The sequence below is a fragment of the Miscanthus floridulus genome, chromosome 19, assembly GCF_019320115.1.
Source record: "Miscanthus floridulus cultivar M001 chromosome 19, ASM1932011v1, whole genome shotgun sequence".
Lineage (NCBI taxonomy): Eukaryota > Viridiplantae > Streptophyta > Magnoliopsida > Poales > Poaceae > Miscanthus > Miscanthus floridulus.
In genome coordinates, this window is record NC_089598.1 from 85,244,319 (window position 1) to 85,266,502 (window position 22,184).

Sequence of the window (22,184 nt, forward strand, 5' to 3'; positions counted from 1 at the left end):
TTGCTTTCATGTTCTTATTATTTTTTTATTTCCTTTATTTTTTATTTTGTTTCTTTTTTCATGACATGTGATTTTTCTTTTCTTTTTCTTTTTCTATTTTTCTATTTTGCCCTACTTAATTAATTTTTATGTTTAATTTTTTATTTTCTATATTCCATGAGATGTTATGTTCATATAGTTATGTTCACGTGGTATATAATGTCATGTTCTGTGATGTTTTTTGTGATGTTCATGTAGTATATATGTGATGTTCTATGATATTTTTTGTGATATTCACGTATTATAAATGTGATGTTCTATGATGTTTTTATATGTTCATGTGGTATAGGTGTGATATTCTAGATGTATTTTATGATGTTGGCGTAGTATGCATGTGATGTTCTATGATGTATTCTGTGATGTTCATATAGTTTACATGTGTTGTTCTATTATGTTTTCTGATGTTCTATGGTGTATTTAGTGATGTTCATTTAGTATACCCACGCCCTCCATCTGCCGACGAGTTGCCCATGCCGGACCTCTGCGCCGCCGTCGATCACCACGCCAGCGTCGAGCTCCGCGATGACGAGCCTCCTTTTGTTCGAGCAACAAGGGGACATTGCGCTCTAAGCGTATGTTTCAAGTGTTTCAGAGGTATGTTCCAAGTGTTTTATATCGATGTTGCAAAAGTAGATCGGGATGTTGCACATGTTGCAATGGCTATACACATACTCCCTCCGGTTCTCTAAAACAAGTCATTTTGAGGTTGTCTTAAGTCAAATATTTTAAACTTTGACTACAAATAACTTCTTTTGGGTTGAGTTTGAAAATATAAAAGTGATGTAAGTAGATTCATCTCAAAATGTAGTTTCATAAAAGTATATATTGACTATATTTTATAAATATTTTATAGCAAAAAGTTACAGTCAAAATAGTTTCTTAAAGACCGTGTCAATGCCCAAAACGACTTGTTTTAGAGAACCGGAGGGAGTATGTTTCAAGCGTAGGTTCCAATTGTTTCACCTGTTTCGAACGTTTGTTGCAAGTGTTTTATCTAGATGTTGCAAAGGTAGATCTAGATGTTACATATATATGCAAGTGTTTTCATACGTATGTTGCAAGTGTTTTTATCTGGATGTTTGCAATGGTTACACATGTGGTTTCAAGTTTTTTCTGGTGTTTTAGACGTATGTTGCAAGTGTTTCAGTGGTTTCAGACGTATGTTGCAAGTGTTTCATTTAAACGTTGCAAAAGTAGATCGGATGTTGCACATATTGAATAGGACCCACCTGCCGCAGCTGCTGGGGCACCTTTGAGCGGGCGCAGACAGTTCCCGCGTGTGGTCAAGCAGCATGGGGGAGACATCGAATGACGTGGGTCCCGTGTGGGCACGTGAAACGAGGAAAGGAAACGGGCCAGAAGGCGTGGGCGTTTGGACGTCTGGACCCTTGCAAGCCCGATCCATAAATTGAGAACAAGCTAGTGGCGGCACGCCGGTAGTGGCCACACGTCTGGAGCATTGGGCAGCAGCGCGGTGACGGCCTACAGCGCTGCATCGAGGACCATCAGTGTGCATGTAGGGCATTGACGGAGCGTCGTGCAGCGGCGGGCTGTGGCATGGCGTTTGGCCACACCAACGCATCCAGTAGAGGTGGTAGAGTGTTGCCCGCCCAGGACTCGTTAGCGGCGAAGATGCTTCATGGGAGCTAGTCGTATGGGTTGCTTTGACGTCCTCCTCTTCGCTGTCGTCCAGGGCACGTAAGCGATGAGGACCGGCGACGGCAGCACAAGCGAGCGGATTGCACACATAAACTTCGGTGGCAACGAACGACAAACCGATGATTTTCTTCTGTGTCAGTTTCGCTCTTCCCGATGCACCGATTAGTTTCTGCCATGCATGTTCAACAGCGAACACTCCCCATGCACCGATCGGTTTACATCGTGTTCACCATAGAACTTTGCTGGCACCGATCGATAACACCAAACTCAAGTCGTCGCCTCATCGGTGCTAACAAGTGCCCAGCCCTATTGATCGGCATCAACATGACAACATCAAGTTTTTCTATCTACAATGTTTGCTTTCACCAAACATGTTTCTTTACTCAACCATGCGCTTATAACCTATGATGCACACACTCCTAACTTCTCATCACCTTCCATTCGACTTCGTCTCTCTCTCTAGCTCGCTAGCACCAGCCATGGCATTTGGGCAAAGCACCACGTCATCGTTCTTCAATTTCCTAAAAGAAGGCCTGCTCCTTCTAGCTACAAACGGAGTCTCTTCACAACAGTGTTCTCAATGATCGTGGCCTCCACCTGTCTCCACCTCCTCGTCAACCACGTCGCTGTCCAGCCCCTCACGGATGAGATTGTCCTCGACGCAAAGGCGCTCAACAGCACCGATCCCAGTAGCCCAGACTTTTTCACCTCATCCTAGAGATCCAGGATGACACCCGGGCTCTCTTGCTCACCGGCACAGCCTATCTCCTGTTCGCCGTCACCATCGTATCAGCCATCTGACTCGTCGTCCTGTTCACCACCATCGTGACATGCTCCGGTGAGCTGCACACCTTTGGCTCCCTCCTTGGCAAAGTCAAGGCACAGCTGAAAGGCCCCGTGCTCACGCTCGCCTTCGTCTACACACTGGAGATCGCCTACTTCACGCTGCTGGTTGCCATGTTTGCGCTACTCATATTCCTTGCGATCAAAGATTACTTTGGGCTATTCTGTGTGGTATGGCTGCTCCTCCTTGTTCCCCTCATCGTCTTCCTCATGTACTTCTCCTTCCTCTGCTCCATGAGCGTCGTCGTGGCGGTGGCCGAGCCTAGCTGCCATGGCACTGGCGCACTTGTGCGGGCGTGGCGGTTGACACTACGTGAAATACGGTTTGTAGCAACGGGACAAATTTTTTAGGGGTGGCTGGTGATGGAGCCGTCCCTACAGTGACGTGCTCGGGATCCATGAGACCAGCCACCCCTACAAATGGAACAGTAGGGACGGTTGGTGATACGAGCCGCCTCTACAAATAGGTAGGATTTGTAGGGGCGGCTCATTCACCAGCCGCCCCCGGTGTTGCTATTTGTAGGGGCGGCTGGTGATTGAGCCGCCCCTACAAATGCCCCACGTATAAATATCTGGGATTTGTAGGGGTGGCTCAATCACTAGCCGCCCCTACAAATGTCTGCTGTATAAATGGCTGTAGCCCCCTTCTTCTTCCTCGGGTCACTCACTCCAACCCGTGAAAGAAAGGTGGAGAGGCCTTGGGCACCTCCCAAAAATTGCTCTACTAAGGGGAAAGGTTTTGGTCTCAAATCCTTTGGTGGAGAGGTTGTAGAATGTAAGAAAATGCTATTCCACACTTTTTTTTAAAGTTTTAATGGTTGGTTAGTGAGTAATTAGAGTTTTGTTTTTCTCTCTCTTCTATGGTGCTTGAGCTACTTATGAAGCAAATTAGACCCAAGTTTTGAATGTATTAGGGTAAATTAGGTAGGGGAACAAGATCATACCCTTATTTGGTCCATGTTTCTTGATTTTAGTGAACAATTAGTTAGTTTTATGGATGTTTCATGTGCATGTAGATCTAGATCTAGGGTTTTGTTTTTTTTATTAATTTCGTTTTTGTAAATTTATGTTTGATGAAATTGTACTTGGGTTTGCATGAAAGATATTGGGTAAAATATAATTGTTGCTAATTGTTGTCTTTGAAATTGTTTATTGTAATCAACAAATATGTATTTTAATTATTTATGGATAAATGGGTCATTAATTAATTTTCCTCTACCATGGTGTGTTTGTATGCTTCATGTAATTATATTTTATTTATATTCATATATATCTAAAGTATATATAATTATTCTCAAGTAATTATTAATTTGATTCATTTATATATATATATATCTGAATAAGTAGTCCTTTATTGTTTGTTTTGTTGTTGTTGTAAAAGATGGAGTATAGAAACTCTTGGATGTATGGTTCGTTAAGGTTCAAGGCAGGTTTCTGTGAAGAGGTGAATAAATTTATTGAAGCCGCAAAGAAGCATGCAACGATGTTGATAGAGAATAAGGATACAATTATTTATCCCTGTAAAGATTGCAAGAACCGTATGACATGGACAGATGTGACTATCGTCAGATCACATTTGATTATGCGAGGATTTGTTGAGGACTACATAGTGTGGATTCATCATGGTGAAACGGTTATTGTTAACGATGAAGATGAGGAGGAATACGATGATGAAACCCTAGAATCCCTGTCCCAATATTCAGCAGAGCTTGATGCACGAATGGATTCCGAGTTTGGCAATGAACAAGGTGGTGATGCTGGTGGTTGGGATGGTAACGACGAAGGTGGTGTCAATAATGATGGTAGAGCACGTGTCAGGGATGAAGATGATTTGAAGGACATGATTCGAGCCCTTAGACCAGAGATTTTACTAAAGAGCCCGAAAGGTCTAGAAAATTTGGAAAGGGTGACAAAAGCATCGAAGGAGACTGTGTATGATGTTAAAAAGGGCTGTCCAACACAATGGACATTGCTACATTTTATGCTTGAGCTACTCATCCTGAAGGCTAAGTACGGCTGGTCAGACTATAATTTGATAAGTCGGAGACCCAAGAGGCAGTATCAAGGATACTGAAATATGCTGAAGACAAGGAGAAGGGCTCATTCAATCCTTCCAGAGAGAGGGACAAGCTTAGCCTTGGCTTGGGAAACAAGGAGCACACAGGCCACACCAGGGGGCTAGGGAAAAGGATGACCTAGAAGCAAGGATTCGAAGAGCACAGGCACATGTACAAGAAATGTGGCAGAGACCGGGAGACTAATCTTGAGCTCCAAGTGAAGGCTCTAGTTGCGAAGGCGCTAGAGGAGCAAGGACTGTCTACGGAGCCATGGATATTAATGACGCCGCTGGGAGAACTGGCATTAGTTGGCAGCCCTCCGAAAGTTCCTAGCAGCCAAGGTTCCACTGCAGCCACAACCCCCATCGATCGCATACGGGAACCAACTAGTTGCACCTTGGTGTTTCTCAGCGGCCGACAGAACATTGTGATGGAGGTGGCAACGGGTGTGTCACATCCTCCCGGTGGCTTACACCACAATAATAAGATACCGCCGGACTACACTAGGGTCGAGGTGCATACCGTGAAGCCCGAGTTCATGCAGTGTGAAAGCATCTAGGCCCCTAGTTGGGTTTCAGTGATTAATGACAATATGAGATTACTATGACTAACGTGTGTTTTATAGAGGCAATTAAGTTAGGTCATGGTAATGACAATTGATTGGGTAATCATGGTTGTCATGCCCCTACGATGAAAATCATTTCAGTTTTCAAAGGATGGATGACAAGGTTGAGGGTGGACTAGTTCTAAGTGTCGTTTGGTGTTGAAGAGACACTTAGAGTAGTTTATGACTTTGTTTTTCCTTTGGTCGTACTATTAAGGGGGGTATGGATGGGTAGCTTGACCTAGGTGAGTCTAGTGGGTTAGGTGTGGTGCACACTTGTCAAATCTAGCACTAGGTAGCTCCTAAGTAGCCCTTAGATCAATTGGAGCAAACTTCATTCACATATGATTGCGAGTTTGAAGTGAATGGAGGGTCAAATGTTGACCGGATGCTGGTTCCGGTGTAACCAGACGCTGGCGCAGAGTCCGGTCAGTTCATTTGATCAAGGTGAAGTCGTCTGGATGCGACCGGACGCTGAGTGAAATATGACTGAACGCTGGGTGCCAGAGTCCGGTCAACTCCAGTAAGGTTCCAGAGAGGGAGAATCCAGATTGGACGCGTCCAGTCAGTGCTGACCGGATGCTGGTCAGGTTCTGGCTACTGACCGGATGCTGAGCAGCAAAGTGACCGGACACTAGGTGCTAGAGTCTGGTCAACATCAGTAAGGTTCTAGAGAGCAGTTTTTGTGACCGGACGCGTCCGATCAGTGCTGACCGGACGCTGGTTAGTGTCTGGTCACAACTTAACTGCTCGGTTGTGGGGAGAACTGGCTGGAGCATTCGGTCACTCTGTAGTGGCACATAACGATTCGTTTTGAATGAGGGGTTATAAATACTTCCTCTATTCACTCAAGGGATCACTTTTGCTCATTTCAACAGCTGAGAAACACCTTTGAGAGTGCCAAGGAGAGTAAGGTCCTAGTGAGGTGATTGAGATTTGAGAATTCAAGAGAGAGGCCTCATTAGTGAAAAGAGAGTAGCAAATGTGCATCCACCATTCTCATTAGGCTTGTTGTGGTCAAGTGAGAATTCTTGCTTGTTACTCTTGGTGATCGCCATCACCTAAATGGCTTGGTGGTGATTGGGAGTTTGGTGATCTTCTGGCGGAGCTTGTGGATGACCCAACTCAAGTTGTGAGCGATTGTGGATGATTCACCATGACGGAGTGTCGAAGAATCAACCCATAGAGAGCACTTGATCCATGCGCAGATCAAGGGGGAGCTACACCCTTGCACGGGTGCTCCAACCAGGACTAGTGGGGAGTGGCGACTCTCCGATACCTCGGCAAAACATCGCCGCGTTCCTCCTTCTCTCTTTACTTTAAGCATTTACTTTGAGCAATTCAATTCTTGTCTTTATATTCATAGAATTGCCATGCTAGAGTAGGATTGGAACTTAGGTTGCAAAACTTTTGTGCGGTAGAACATTATAAACACTTTCTAGGCACAAGGGGTGAAGTGGGCTAAGTGTAGGGTTTAATTATTGCAAAGAATTTTAGAATTAGCCCAATTCACCCCCCTCTTGGGCATCTTGATCCTTTTAATTGGTATCGGAGCCTTGTGCTCACGTATTTAGGCTTAACCGCCTAGAGAAAGATGTCTCACAGGGATGGTCCTCCTCCTATCTTTGAGGGAGATGATTTTTCTTATTGGAAAATCCGCCTGGAGGCGTATTTAGAAGCTCTAGATGTTGGAATACTTAGAGCCGCCTCACAAGGATTCCCAAAACCTTGGGATCCCACACACCTTCAAGGTGATGAAGTGAATTACAAAAAATGGAATGCAAAGGCTAGAAACACCATCTTTAGAGGTCTTTGCAAACATGTGTTTAACCGGATGAGGAACCACAAGGACGCCCATGCACTATGGTCAGACATTTGTGCGCTCCATGAGGGAACTAAGAGCGAGCGTGAGGAACGCTATCATCTTGTGATAAAAAAGCTTAATTCTTTTGAGATGCTTCCAAAAGAAAGCGCTAATGAAATGTACTCACATTTGAATGTTCTTGTAGAGGAAGTCAATGGGCTTGGACTCACTCAAATGCAACCATCCGATGTTGTAAGAAAAATCTTGAGTGTCCTGCCCATTGATAAATATGGGCATATTGTGACCGTGCTTCATCAAGGTGATCTTTCCACCGCTACACCAACTCAAATCTTGGGAAAGATCAACGCTCATGAGATGTACATGCACATCACACCACAAGATGGCTCATCCTCTACCAAGAAGAAAGGCAAAGACTTAGCATTCAAGGCTAGCCAAGAGAAGGGCAAAGCAAGAATTGAGTATGAGAGCTCAAGTGATGATGAAGTTGATGATGCAAGTCTTGCTCTCATGGTGAGAAGAACTGCCAAGATGCTAAAGAAGCTCAATAAGAATGGCGTCAAGTTTGATGGGAAGAAAAAGAAGTTCTTCACTAGCACTAGAAGGAAGCCAATCTCTGAGATAGATTGCTATAATTGTGGAGAATTTGGTCATCTAGCACATCAATGCACCAAGCCCAAGAAAGACAAGTACAAGAACAAGTACAAGGGCAAGAAAGATAACTCAAGTAATGAAGATGAAGATGAGAAGAAGAAAAACAAGCCATACAAGAAGAAAGATGGCAAGAAGAAGGATTTCCACAAGAAGAAGAAAAATGGCAAGGCATACATGATCGGTGATTGGCTCACGGACATTGATTCATCTAGTTGCTCATCCGATGATGATAGTGACAACGAGAAGGTGACCGCCATTGTGATTGACTCTTCATCATCTTCACCGACACCACCTCCATCATCCTCTACACACCTATGCCTTATGGCCAAGGGTGAACGAAAGGTATCAATTGATGATGATAGTAGTGGTGATGAACATGCTAACAATGATGATAGTGATAGTGATGATGATGAATATGAATCACCTTCATACGATGATCTTGTTAAATTGCTAAATCAATACACTAAGATTATTAGAAAGACTAGAGCTAAGAATGAAAAGCTTGAAACTAAGAATGACTCTCTTTTAGCTAAATGTGACATAGCAGAAAAGGCTAATGTTGAGCTTAGAGAAGCAAATGATGCTATGTTATCCAAACTCAAGGAGCTCAAATCTTCTAAGAAAGAGCTTAAAGAAAAATATGATAAACTTGAGGGGATACACAATGAGCTCATCACTAGCCACAACATGCTAAAAGAAGAGTATACCAACCTTAAGATTAATCATGATAATCTTGTTATCTCTCAAGAGTTTTTATCCAATGAGCCACATAATGCTACTAACGATGTTGTTAAAATTGATATAGCTACATCATGTGATGATTTGATTATTGAGAGCATTGAGCAAGGTTCTAGTAGCAAAGGCAAGCAAGTGGTTGAGTCCGATAACTATGATGAATATATCAAGATCAAGAATGAGAATGAGAAGCTTAAGAAAGATCTTGAAGAGCTAACAACCACCAATACTATAGTGATAGAGACTCTAGATCATGATGGTGATTTGATTCTTGAGAATGAGAAGCTCAAAGAAGAAAACAAAAGACTCAAGAATGAGAAGAATCATGATGCACTTAAAGAAGAGAACAAGAAGCTTAAGTTGGAGAAAGAACATCTCAAGATTGGCTTGAGCAAGTTCACAAGAGGCAAGCATCTTCAAAGTGAGCTACTCATGAACACCGTCATGAAGATGGATAGAAGTGGAATTGGATATAAGGCAAATCAAGAGAAGAAGGCTCAAGCTCAACAACAACAACACAAGCTAAAGCCAAAGAGGTGTTTTCAGTGTGGACAAGAAGGTTACTTTGCCCATGAGTGTCAAACTCCACCACCACAACCCTTGCCCAAGCATGCTAGACCCTTTGCTTTTAATGCTCATTACATGCTTAGAAAGGACTCTAGTGGAAAGATAAAAGTTATGTTCTTAGGACCTCCCAACAAGAATAGGCCTAAGAAAATTTGAGTTGCAAAGTCACTTGTAGAGAAAGTCAAGGGCCCTCAACAAGTTTGGGTCCCTAAACAAGCTTGATCTCTTGTGTGTAGGTGAACTACAAGACCGGTGGAAGTCATTGGGTAATTGATAGTGGTTGCACACAACATATGACCGGTGATCCTCGTATGTTCACCTCACTAGATGAAGAAGTAGATGGCCAATAAAGAATTACATTTGGAGATAATTCAAAGGGTAAAGTCAAGGGATTGGGCAAAGTGGCAATATCAAATGATCATTCTATCTCAAATGTGCTATATGTTGGTTCCTTGAGTTTCAACTTGCTACCCATTAGACAATTGTGTGATCTTGGCTTCCAATGCTTGTTTACCGAGAAGAAAGTTGTTGTATCTAAGAAGGAGGATGATCAAGTGATATTCAAGGGATTTAGATACAACAACCTATATCTAGTGGATTTCACCTCTAAAGATGCTAACTTGAAGTCTTGAAGACATCCTATTCACCAAAACATCACTTGGGTGGCTATGGCATAGAAGACTTGCTCATGTTGGGATGAGCTCACTCAAGAAGCTTATGAAGAATGAATTGGTGAGAGGGTAGAAGGATGTGAAATTTGAGAAGAACAAGCTTTGTAGTGCATGTCAAGCCGGCAAACAAGTTGCAAACACTCATCCTACAAAAGCTTTCATGTCAACCACAAGAGTGCTAGAGCTCCTTCACATGGACTTATTTGGACCAACAACCTATAAGAGTTTGAAAGGGAATCTTTATTGTCTTGTGATTGTTGATGACTACTCAAGATATACATGGGTGTTCTTCCTTCATGACAAAACCGAAGTGGCATCATGTTTTAAGAAGTTTGCCAAGAGAGCACAAAATGAGTTTGAAGTGAAGCTCAAGAAGATTAGGAGTGATAATGGTAAAGAGTTCGACAACACAAACATTGAAGCCTATTGTGATGAAGTTGGAATCAAGCATGAAGTCTCCGCAACCTACACTCCTCAACAAAATGGTGTAGTAGAGAGAAAGAACCGGACACTCATTACACTTGCAAGAACAATGCTTGATGAGTACAACACACCCGAAGCTCTATGGGTGGAAGCTATCAACACCGCATGCTATGCATCCAACCGCCTATTCCTTCAAAAGTTTCTTGGCAAGACACCTTATGAGTTGCTCAATACAAAGAAGCCAGACGTCTCCTTCTTTAGGGTGTTTGGTTGCAAATGCTACATCTATAAGAAGCGGCAACACCTAGGGAAGTTTCAAAGACGTTGTGATATTGGTTTTCTTGTTGGTTACTCAACAAAGTCCAAAGCATATAGAGTATTTAATCATGCCACCGGCTTGGTTGAAGAAACATATGATGTGGAATTTGATGAATCTAACAGCTCCCAAGGAGCACATGAGAATCTTGATGATATAGGTGATGAACCATTGAGGAAGGCTATGAAGAACATTCCGGTTGGAGACATCAAGCCTAAAGATGATGAAGATGATGTACAAGTGATTAATCCACCTTCTTCATCAAATGTGCCATAAGATGGTGATAAAGATAGCAGAGTAGAAAATAAAGATACTCATGTCTCCCATGATCAAATGGTGGTACAAGCACAAGATGTTGATGCTCCACAACCTCCCCCTCAAGTGGTTGATAGAAAAAATTCACCTCTACTCCAAGCTCATCCACAAGATCTCATCATAGGGAGTCCATCAAAGGGTGTATTGACTCAATCTCAAAAGCTTGCTTCTTTTATAGAACATCACTCTTTTGTCTCTTGTGCTGAACCTAAGAATGTAGAAGAAGCTCTTCAAGATTCTGATTGGATAAATGCCATGCATGAAGAGTTGAACAACTTCGCCCACAATGAAGTTTGGACTCTTGAAGAGCGACCACAAGGTGCAAGAGTCATTGGAACAAAGTGGTTGTTCCGCAACAAGCAAGATGATCAAGGCGTTGTTGTGAGGAACAAGGCAAGACTAGTTGCAAAGGGGTTCTCTCAAGTTGAAGGGTTAGATTTTGGAGAGACCTTTGCACCGGTTGCAAGACTTGAGGCCATTCGTATCCTCCTTGCATATGCATCACATCATGAAATGAAATTATATCAAATGGATGTTAAAAGTGCATTTTAAATGGCTTTATTAATGAACTAGTCTATGTTGATCAACCTCCTGGGTTTGAAGATCCTAGATATCCTAATCATGTTTATAGGTTGTCCAAGGCGCTATATGGGCTTAAACAAGCCCCAAGAGCATGGTATAAGCGCCTTCGGGATTTCCTCATTGAGAAGGGCTTCACCATTGGGAAGGTCGACATCACACTATTCACCAAGAAGCTTGATGGAGAGATCTTCATTTGTCAAGTATATGTTGACGATATCATCTTTGGATCATCAAATGAAGATTCTTGCAAAGAGTTTGGTGAATTGATGTCAAAGGAGTTCGAGATGTCTATGATTGGAGAGCTTACATTCTTTCTTGGTTTATAAGTCAAGCAAATGAGAGAAGGGATTTTCATCTCTCAAAAAAAGTACACCAAGGATCTTCTCAAGAGGTTCAATATGGATGAATGTAAGCCAATCAAGACACCAATGCCATCTAATGGACATCTCGACCTAGATGAGGAAGGTAAAACGGTTGATCAAACTCTCTACCGCTCTATGATTTTTAGCTTGTTATATTTAACCGCACCTAGGCCCGACATCATGTTTAGTGTGTGTATGTGTGCTAGATTTCAAGCTAATCCTAAGGAAGCTCATTTGATTGCCGTTAAAAGAATCCTTAGGTACCTTAAGCACACACCAAGCATTGGCCTTTGGTATCCCAAAGGAGCCAGATTTGAATTAGTTGGCTATTTCGATTTGGATTATGCTGGTTGCAAAGTTGATAGAAAAAACACATCCGGAGGGTGCCATTTGCTTGGTAGATCACTTGTGTCTTGGTCCTCCAAGAAGCAAAATAGTATGGCTTTGTCCACCGCCGAAGCGGAATACATTACAGCGGGTGCTTGTTGTGCACAAATACTTTACATGAAGCAAACTTTGCTAGACTATGGTGTAGTTCTAGAAAAGGTACCACTTTTGTGTGACAATGAGAGTGCGGTAAAGCTTGCTAATAATCTGGTTCAACACTCTCGCTCTAAGCACATAGATATCCACCATCACTTTCTTAGAGATCATGTTGCTAAGAATGATATTTTACTAGAAGGTGTAAGGATCGAGGATCAATTGGAGGATATCTTCACTAAACCGCTAGATGAGGCTACATTTTGTCGGTTGAGGAATGAGCTCAATGTGCTTGATTTTAGCAACTTTACTAGAAAATGAGCTTGTGTTGTCCCTTGCATTGCATTGTAATATACAACATGTTTAATTTTTGTTAATGCATTTAGGGCTTGTCTAACATGGTTAAGATAACCGCCGAAAAGCGTGTGAAGAAGCTTAACCTTGGATCAAACTTGACAAGCAACTAGAATTACTTTCAAGTATTGCATATGCATAAATGTTGTTTTGTCATTTCTCTTCAATTGCCCTTTTATTGTATATTTTCTTAAAAAGAATTATAGCCTAAGGAAAAATATTTTTTAAAAAAAATGAGGGTTTGAGAAAGGTCACTCACATCAGTCCTAATTGGTGTTTATTTGGGTATTATTGAAGTTGGGACTTAATTGAGAACAGGCAGCACGAAGGAACTTTGAAGATTTGCTGGAAAAGAGTGATCGGACGCTGCACCGGATTCTAAAGTCCAGCGTCCGGTCAGTTCACAGGAGGTGAACTATTGCTGCGAAGGAGTGATCGGACGCTGAAACAGTTCTTTCCCTGTGTCCGGTCAGATGACGTCCCTATGTCTGATCAAGCAAAGAAGAAGATCTAAGGATCGACCGGACTCTGGCTGTGCCCGGTCAGTGGTGATCGAATGCGTTCGGTCGTGACTCGAGAGGATTTGGACCTCTCTAGAGTTGACCGGACTCTGGGTGGCAGCGTCCAGTCGTTGCCACCGGAGCATCTGGTCAGTTAATGTAGTGTGGGTTCCAAACTCTATTTCTTTCCTTATCTCTTCTATCACGGGGGCCACCATATAATCCTGTATCCACCGCCGCCGATACTCATCTTGCCCGCGCCGACATCACCGTGCAAAGCCCTAGCCACACCTCCACAGCCACCGTGACCTCTCCGTGCCACATTGCGCCTCCCCGCGCCTACGTGCAGCCACTCGCCCCGCGCACCGCATCCACCGCCGCGTAGCCATGCCCACGCCTCTGCTCTGTGTGCCTGCGTAATCATGCCGCCCCATGCCATCGTGCCCTAACGCCATCACGCCGATCCACCAGCTTCCTCGCCCTACAACAGCACCGTAGTGTCGTGCCCTAGCGCCGCTAGCAACAGAGTCACTGGTACCATAGCTATCATCAACAGTGTCGCCGACCAGTGCAACCCTAACCCTAATTGCCGATTCGGTGGTGCCCGTGATTCGTTCCTCTTCTCTTCGGTCGCCGATTCATCAGGTAGCAAGCCCTTGATTCTATTTTCGTTCCTATTGCTTGCTTCTTAGGGTTTCGTATCTCTAGATGCATATTGAAATTATTCATATATCCGATCTATTCTAACGTGCAGCGAGTCGGTGTTTCTGAGGTTACTTTGGCAGTTGATAGTGAACTCGGGGCCAAGCTCACGAGTATGGATCGAGGCCAAGCCTTAGAAGTGTCAGTGATAGTTGGTTCTTGTCCGTGATTGTAGTTTGTTTTAGCTTCAGCAATGGCTCATGTCAAGAACGCCGGAGGTGGTCCAGGTGATGAGGATCCAAGGCCTCCACCTCGCTTGCCTGCTAATGTGAAAGGCAAGGCGACGAAGAGGATCACGTCAAAGAAGCGGAAGTATGCAGATGCTAATACAGCAAGAGCAGCAGCAGTGGCAGCCGCCACAGAGCATGCAGAGAGAGGAGGTGCTCGGAGTGGAGTTTAGATTGCAGATCAGCTTTCACCAGCACAGAAGGCAGCCATTGAGTAGGTTGAGCGTCGTCATGGAAGTCCAGCTAGGACTATCATACTTGACGGACGACGTGTTGTTTTGGAGGAGACTCAGCCTTAGGGGGAGCCATAGCAGCGGTTAGAGGGTGCTTTGTAGACTCAGGAGGGAGAGCAGGCCGAGGAGACAGAGCCAGCACCACAACTTCGTCGCTCTAGTCATACCCATACCCAGGTGACACCGAGGCCAGAGACACAGCGGAGGGGTTCTCGTCCACCTCCTAGACCATAGGGTCTGCCTCCAATGACTCGTCTAGATTTGAGGGCCGCCATGGCCAAGCAGGTGCAGTAGCTCAGGTTTGTTCAGTTCGAGGACTGGTTCCCACCTAGGAGGGATGAGCATGCTTCGGAGGGCTTCTATACACCACTGCAGGAAGATTTTTATAATGCATATCTTAACAGTGGGGTTGCATTCAGGTCTCAGAGGGGTTGTTCTATTGAGGCCATTGTAGCAGCAACTAGAGAGCAAATTCATCCTCATCTTTCTTACTTGCCAGGGTTGACAGATTTACTTAGATGGATAGGCAGATATGTTCCATCTTGGGTCCATGAGTTCTATGCTACACTTTGGATTGACCCAGCTGACAGGTTCATTTACTTTGCATTCAGAGGACGAGACTACAGGCTGATGAGCTTCAGGGTTAGAGAGATACTCAGGCTTCAAGAGTCACCCATCTGGCTACATGAGGTTTGGTATGGTCATACAGAGCCTCCTAGACACCCTCACGACAGTCTTGTGCCTCCCACAGATCTCATCCGACCTTGCTTCACAGAGCCATTCGGCGAGGGGTCAAGCAGGACACCCAGGGATCTTACTCCTACAGCTAGACTGCTTGATGCTATCATGAGGGGGACCCTGCTACTGAGGATGGGATATCGTGAGGGGTTGACTCGCATTTAGTTATGGCTACTGAACTCTCTGATTCAGCAGACAGTGTTTGACGTATGGGATGTCATTCTTTCTGAGATGGAGGATACACTTGCTGAGGGATTCAGAGGTCACAGGCAGCTGTTGTATGCTCACTGGATTACTTTTCTGATTCATAGGGCAGTCATAGTGAGGCCTCCTGAGATGTTGGCAGAGTATTCAAGAGCTACTACAGAGTTTCTAGCTTACAACTTGACCCAGATGCTTCGCCACAGTGCAGCGAGGGCACCTAGCCAGCCAAGCCATTGCCTAGAGGTGCCAGAGTCTGCAACCCAGCAAGATGAGACTATCAGGGGCATTGCAGCAAAAGAGGGAGTAGCTAGATGCTCAGTAGGAGGGTATGGTCGAGAGCGACCCCAGTGACAGCACAGACGATGACTACCAGGATATCCCTCGGATGCCTCCTCGACGACATGATGGTGAGGCCAGCGGCTCCAGCTCTGCTCCACAGGCACCGCAGATAGACCCCGCTCTACTTGCTATACTTGAGTGGATGAGGCAGGATTAGGCTCGCCAGGCCTAGGAGACAGCAGCTACTCTAGCATAGGTTCAGGCTAGATAGGACGAGTTCCAGCGATAGCAGCAGGCTATCCAGCAGTAGCAGCAGGCCATGCAGCAGCAGCAGCTCCTCATGCAGCAGTAGTTAGTTGGATTCATGCAGCATGTCATCACTGCTATTGGGGCTCCACCGCCACAGCTTACACCTTAGCTCGGCCAGCCTGCCACCACTTCATAGACTCCAGTTGTACAGCCCAGTGGGCTTCAGAGTCAGGGATAAACAGCTACTTAGTTTGCTTCACCTACAGAGCAGGTGTCCTAGTGGTTTGCTTCGCCAGTGATAGCCTAGGGTCCGTAGTTCACACCGCTTCGTAAAGGATTCACATCAGCTCAGACTTCCTCGCTGCTTGTGCCAGATACCCCAGTTTCATGGAGTCTTGGTGCTACCTTTAGTGAGTTGATAGGGCAGCCGACACTACCAGATCTACATGTCCTTGGTCCTTCCATAGTTGCTCCTATTACTAGGACTACAGAGACGCTCCCTTCATCTGTTGCATCATTAGAGCCACCTGCTTCAGTGATACCTGCAGAGTCACAGGCCGCACCAGTACTAGATCCGACCTAGACCGCTTCAGCGTCACTCCTAGCGATAGAAGGTCAGACTGCTCAGAGCTTAGGATCAGATGATGATGCTACCCAGTTCCAGATCACTCATCGCACCTCAGCGCCCGACTCGTCTGCTACAGCCCCACCGATAGACCCTTAGGTTTTGGTGTTTGACGCCAAAGGGGGAGAGGGATTGAGTATGATAGACTTAGGGGGAGCGTTATATCTAAGGGGAGCTTATTTATCACATTTGGTTTTTTATGTGTGAGATACATTATTATGCATTCATGTTTACTTTCATGCATTGAACTACATACGTGTGATCGTGATATTTATGTGATAGTGATATTAATGTGATATTTATGTGATATGTGACATGTGTGTTCTCTACTTTGATCTTTATATATGTCATGTCACTTGGTTATGCTCATTTGCCTTGCTTCCGCGTTTTACTCCGATGCAAATGAGCTTTATTTCTTGTACTCATGCTTATTTCATATCTTTTAAGTACATCATGTAGGCTTGGGTCATATAAGCTTGTCTAATGCTTTTGTTCCTAGTGTCAAAAGCTTATATGAACCAAGCATGTTGAAAACCTCATCTCTTTTACAAACTCGAGGTTGTATTGTCATCAATCACCAAAAAGGGGGAGATTGAAAGTATCTAGGCCCCTAGTTGGGTTTCGATGATTAATGACAATATGAGATTACTTTGACTAACGTGTGTTTTGCAGAGGCAATTAAGTTAGGTCATGGTAATGACAATTGATTGGGCAATCATGATTGTCATGCCCCTACGATGGAAATCATTTCGGTTTTCAAAGGATGGACGACAAGGTTGAGGGTGGACTAGTTCTAAGTGTCGTTTGGTATTGAAGAGACACTTAGAGTAGTTTAGGACTTTGTTTTTCCTTTGGCTGTACTATTAAGGGGGGTATGGATGGGTAGCTTGACCTAGGTGAGTCTAGTGGGTTAGGTGTGGTGCACACTTGTCAAATCTAGCACTAGGTAGCTCCTAAGTAGCCCTTAGATCAATTGGAGCAAACTTCATTCACATATGATTGCGAGTTTGAAGTGAATGGATGGTCAAATGCTGACCGAACGCTGGTTCCGGTGTGACCGGACGCTGGCGTAGAGTCCGGTCAGTTCATTTGATCAAGGTGAAGTCATCTGGATGCGACCGGACGCTGAGTGAAATGTGACTGGACGCTGGGTGCCAGAGTCCGATCAACTCTAGTAAGGTTCCAGAGAGGGAGAATCCTGATCGGACGCGTCCGGTCAGTGCTGACCGGACGCTGGTCAGGTTTCGGCTACTGACCGGACGCTGAGCAGCAAAGTTACCAGACGCTGGGTGCCATAGTCCGGTCAACATCAGTAAGGTTCTAGAGAGAAGTTTTTGTGACCAGACGCATCCGGTCAGTGCTGACCGGACGCTGGTCAGTGTCCGGTCACAACTTAACTGCTCGGTTGCGGGGAGAACTGACCGGAGCATCCGGTCACCCACAGTGGCACATAATAGTTCATTTTGAATGAGGGGCTATAAATACTTCCTCTATTCACTCAAGGGATCACTTTTACTCATTTCAACAGCTGAGAAACACCTTTGAGAGTGCCAAGGAGAGCAAGGTCCTAGTGAGGTGATTGAGATTTGAGAATTCAAGAGAGAGGCCTCATTAGTGAAAAGAGAGTAGCAAGTGTGCATCCACTATTCTCATTAGGCTTGTTGTGGTCAAGTGAGAGTTCTTGATTGTTACTCTTGGTGATCGCCGTCACCTAGATGGCTTGGTGGCGATTGGGAGTTTGGTGATCATCCGGCGGAGCTTGTGGATGACCTGACTCAAGTTGTGAGCGGTTGTGGGTGATTCACCGCGATGGAGTGTCAAAGAATCAACCCATAGAGAGCACTTGATCCTTGCGCGGATCAAGTGGGAGCTACACCCTTGCGCGGGTGCTCCAACGAGGACTAGTGGGGAGTGGCGACTCTCTGATACCTCGGCAAAACATCACCACGTTCCTCCTTCTCTCTTTACTCTAAGCATTTAGTTTGAGCAATTCAATTCTTGTCTTTACATTCCTAGAATTGCCATGCTAGAGTAGGATTGGAACTTATGTTGCAAAACTTTTGTGCAGTAGAACATTAGAAACACTTTCTAGGCACAAGGGGTGAAGTGGGCTAAGTGTAGGGTTTAATTATTGCAAAGAATTTTAGAATTAGCCCAATTCACCTCCCCCCTCTTGGGCATCTTGATCCTTTCACAATGGAGGATAGACTATGCAACTCCCGAGGGGCTGGTGTTACTCGGAGACATAATGGGGTGGTTCATCCACTGGCACAAACGGGACAATATATTGACTGCTTCTTCGCCGCATCCCCCTCTCCTAAATTTGGAGCAAGTTGTTGAGGTTGGGGAGATATTTTCACCGTCTCATGACCACCACATTCCTGAGATGCCACATTCTTCCCCGCCTCCTAGCGAGCATGTGCCTGATAAGCCATAACCTTCTCCAGCTCGTACCGAGCAAGTGCATGATGAGATGCCACAGTCTTCTCAACAAGCACAGTCGATACATGAACAACGAGTGCCTCCTGAAGAAGGTGATGCACATGAAGATGAGGAAGTGCCTGAATGGGAACTTCGAAAGAAGCATCCAATCACCATAAGACCAATTTATGTTCCGATGAAAGACGTCTCATCGATGCACAAGTGGTATTCCCATGACCAGTTCAAGCCTGAGAACCAAGTTAAAAAAGTCCCATCACGGGCTTCTGTGGAGGCCGTCACTAGCAAACTCCACCAAATAGCAAAGCAGTATTCAAATGTTGATGCCATCAAATGGTCAAAGGATTGCCCAAAAACATATGAAAGAGGAAAGCCCTTCCTACCAAACCGGGACATACAGCGCCTACCACTTGGAATGAGAAGGTTCCATGATTGGTACTTGCGTGTTCTCCCAACGAGCATAGACCTCGTACAAGCATGCTTTCCCACCGGCATATTTGGAAGCCCAGTCGGGAAAATTGTCTTTGACTTCAATGACATGCAGACATGCTTTCACCTCGAAGCAATGGAGATGAATCTAATTTGCACGTGGTGCCTATAAGTCCTTGTCCTCCCGATATGATATGAATGTAATCTTTGAATTTTATTGTAACTAACCCACGCCGTGATTTGTAGAATGCAAGTGCACATTGTAAAACAAATGCCAAGTGTGAAAGCCGGGTATATATACCCTCAAGCTATAGCACAAACAAATTTTAATTACCCTAAACAGTGGAAACTGGATGACAAAAAGCTAGCTGCTAGAAAGATCCTTCGGGAGAAAGAGCACATCCGTACGAAGAAACTAAGGGAAGAGTCTCTTAAGGTTTCGGCATATATTGCCCTAGCTTTTAAAATTCTCCAACATCACTCTACTATATGGCTACCATACAACTTCGAGTAAGTTCAACTCTATACTTAAAGCTTTGTTCGATATATTTTATTCAATGCAAAAGAGCTTATCTACTTCTATGATTAAATCCATGCAGCAACCACTGGATTTGTATAGGCGTCGATGTTGGAAGGAGCATGGCATGGGTCTTTGATTCAATAGATAGGGACCCGGTGACATACAAAGACTTCATATCGATTCTCAAGATGTATACATATCGACAATCCTCATTAGCTTATATGTTTGTATACATACTTGTAACGTTCACTTTTGGATATTAACAAATTGTATTTGCTAAAATAATTCGAACATGGCATTTAGGTTCTATGTCACTAAACATCACGGAAGGCATGATCCAGTAAGGAAGGAAAAGCTGGCTATAAAAACACTATGAGCGGTAAGTGTAACTTACTTCTTCAGTACTCCATTACATGACTGTCAAAAGCATTACTTAACATTTCCATATGCAAAACACACAGTGCCCCAAGCAGAAGCCTAGGAGTGTACATTGTGGATACTATGTATATTCTATGATGAGTAACACTGGTGCCTACAGGAGACACCCCTTAAGGGTAAGTTTGAACCTCTTCACCCGTAGTATAAAAACTTCGTACATGGTATGAAATACTGAACCGAAACTTGTTCTCTTGTAGTGGAAAGAAGAGAAAGAAATGAAAAGAGACCCATACAAGGATGACCAACTCTTAGAGCTCGTCGGCGACCTTTGCAACTTCATATTGGACCAGATTGTACACGTCAAATGCACCTACCATGACCGAGAGTTTGACTTAGGTAGAAATCCTCAGTACCAACACCTTCGTGAGACTGAAAGGCTAGCTCTAGGACATTGATAACAATGCGTATGGAATTTGACATTGGGTTTACCTTGTGAATTATGTCTATTTAATGATGGATTGTATATATTCTTGTGAATTGGACTTGTAATTGTAGTTTATATAATACTCTTGTGCTTGTAGTTTATATAATACTCTTGAGCGAACGCGGTTCGGAATGTTGGTCGTGGGGCGTTCGGCAGGACGTTGAGCGAACACGGTTCGGAACGTTGATCGCTCACTCGCAACGCGAACGCGGGAATACGCGGAAACAAATAGGGCGGTTCTGATCGAATTTGAATTGTAAATACGCGGAAACATACTGTAGGGGCGGTTGTAGATTGAACCGCCCCTACAAACAGGTATTATAGGTGCGCCCCTATAAATCGATTTGTAGGGGCGGTCTGAGAACCGCCCCTACAAATGCATGATTTGTAGAGACGGTTTGATAGGGGGCGCCCCTACAAATAGTCTTGAGCCGCCCCTACAAACCCTTTATGTAGTAGTGTGATGAAGGGGAAGCGCAGACAGGCCGCGCTTCTCATTTCTGTGACTAGCTTGCTCGCCGCGGCGCTCTTGCGGGTCCACGCTTTGGCCAAGACGTGCGCACCTACTGACAAGGCATCAGGGTTGCTCCTGGGGTTTCTGCACGTCATCTTGATGTCTGCCGTGCAGTTGTTTCAAGTCTGCGCCATGGCCGCGTTCTACTACTAATGCAAGGGGAGCACCGAGGCATCTGCGGCGGAGTACCTCATGGTGTCTACAAAGGACCAATTTGTTGCTGCTTGAATATTAATTAGCTATATTCTATCAACCTTATATGCACTGTGTGCATAGCCATATCCTGTTAATATTGATGTTTCTTGACTAACTGGTAGTCAAGGGGCTGCTTCCACCGTATGTAATACTCCTCGTTTCACCGTTTCGTTTCATTTGAGAATTCACATCGTGGATGTGATGTAAGAATAAGAATATGTGCAGTTTCATGAATTTTCTGGAGGGCAAAAGGTCATGAATGTATGTACAACATCATGATTCTAATCAGAGCAAGTGACCAAAGTGCACGCCAATTATTAAATATCATACACCCACACCTTGTCCAAATCTCACATCATAATTCCTGTTGACATCAAAATTAATGATTAGGAAGTTCAAATTCGAATTGGGAAATAAAGTGTTAGCAAAAAGCAACAAAATTAGGCCAAAACTACAAGTTCCAGGGAGGCACTATTCACTGGCTGGCACAGCTAAAACCGGTCTAGGACAGTTTCTCTAGTCTTCGGCCACAGCCCCGTAAAAACCAGTCCAGGCCGGTTTTGAAAGTTTGTGTCTAATTCATCCCTAATTTGATGGGAACTCATCACACAATCTCATTAGAAACATGCAAATCTCATGTGGGACAAGTATTCTCTATCGGGATAAGACTACCCTCTCTCTATATATCAAAGGATCACGCCCGATAGATGTTAACCATACACAATTGCTCAAAAAATCATTTTACTATCCTCTTCTCCTACCTTAGCTTTTTCAATACCCTCGCTATCTGAAAGACCAGAAACGATGACCAAAGGGGGAGGGGGTGAATGGGAGTCAATATATTAAAATTCTTCTCCGGGAGAGAGCTTGGCCTATATCCCCATTTTCCATGAAATTGCATTCCGATTTCTAACCGCCATGACGAGACTATAGATCTAAAGGACGGTGATAGGAAAGCCAAAACATGAAGCAAAAGCGAAAACAA

The 22,184-nt window shown here is 44.4% G+C and overlaps 1 pseudogene; it reads left to right on the top strand.

Moving 5' to 3' along the window:
• Positions 1-2,177: 2,177 nt before the first annotated feature.
• On the top strand, positions 2,178-21,232 carry LOC136526295 (uncharacterized; annotated as a pseudogene).
• Positions 21,233-22,184: the final 952 nt, after the last annotated feature.